The 1,304-nt window shown below is 43.5% G+C and overlaps 1 protein-coding gene across 1 annotated transcript in view; it reads left to right on the top strand.

Moving 5' to 3' along the window:
• The window catches only part of Myo1d (myosin ID), a 285,134-nt gene that overhangs the window by 89,259 nt on the left and 194,571 nt on the right, over positions 1-1,304 (top strand). The window lies entirely within an intron of this gene.

The following is a 1,304-nucleotide window of genomic DNA, read 5'->3' as shown; positions in this document are numbered from 1 at the left end:
ACCAGCAATGGAGGAGTGTTCCTATTTCTCCACAACCTCGCCAGCATCTGCTGTCACCTGAATTTTTAATCTTAGCCATTCTGACTGGTGTGAGATGAAAAAAAAACATTTTTAAGGTCCTTTAACTATACATTTGAAGTAAACCAGAGCTTCTTGTTGAGTGCAGAATCTTTATGTCAAGTTCTCTTGAAGGCATGCTTTACAAACAAAAGGGTAACAACTTTGTATTTGTGTTTCTGTTAACAATTTGCTAGATTTTAGATAAACAATTTCTCTGTAAAATATAAGAATTGTTTATTTCAAGAAGTTACAGCTTTCTGCGAGTATCTTTCCCAGTTGGGTGAAGTTACTAAGGTATCTTCAGTCTGAGAGCCCCAGCTGGCAGTCACACTGCTTTCTGGATGTGACAGTTGAGGCAAAGCTGCTGAGCACATGGGACTCCATGGGACTGTCAGCTGACGCCTCTTTCCCACAATGTTGACTTTTCTGGACTCAGCAGGATGACACTGCTAAGCTGCAACACCTCAGGGCAGGGATCCTGCATGTCAGATGATGGCATTCGGGGCAAGAACCTTTTAGACCGATCTTGTTGTGAATGTGAATTTTAAGTGCTATTCCTCATGGCTGTGTAACATTCTGCCTGTCTCACTGGATAGAAGCTGTTTACCTATAAGTAAGAACAACAAGACAAAATAAAATCCGAAAATGTCCTCAAAGCATGACCAGGGGGACCTAACTGTGTAAAGTCTAGAAAGTGAGTGAAGAACTAGGTCACTTCTACGCCAGACCATTTGACACTTGGGGGTCAGCATCAGCCTTGACAGTTGCATTGGCCAGTAGGAACCCTAGAGGGACAGAGCCAAATAAGTGAGTATTTACTAAAACAGTATTTATTAGATTGCCTTACACAATACTGTCTTCAGAGAACTGGAGAAGCTGAAAACCCAATTAACAGCTCAGCCCATGAAGCAGGTGCCTCAGTAGTTCCAGTCTGGTGCTGAAGGCCTGGACATGCCTGGGGCTGTTGATCTTCCTTGGGACCTTAAAGAAACTGAGTTCTTCTGTCATTCTTTGGAATGTAGTAGCAGTGGTTGGAACTCCAGCAGCAACAGAGTAGATGAGCTGACTGGCAAGATACAAAAACAAAAAGCCAGGCCTTTCCCGTAGACCTCCTATCTAGACTGCCTACGTTTAGGGAGGATCTTCTCAGTTCAACAAGCCTGACCAAGAAAGTCTCTCACAGGAACGCCTAGCAGCTTTTAGTTGGTTCCAAGCACAGTCAAGCTGACAACCAAGATTATCCA

Source organism: Mus pahari, chromosome 14, assembly GCF_900095145.1.
Source record: "Mus pahari chromosome 14, PAHARI_EIJ_v1.1, whole genome shotgun sequence".
Classification (NCBI taxonomy): domain Eukaryota; kingdom Metazoa; phylum Chordata; class Mammalia; order Rodentia; family Muridae; genus Mus; species Mus pahari.
Note: the sequence above shows the minus strand (reverse complement) of the source record. Positions and strands in the feature narration are given on the sequence as shown.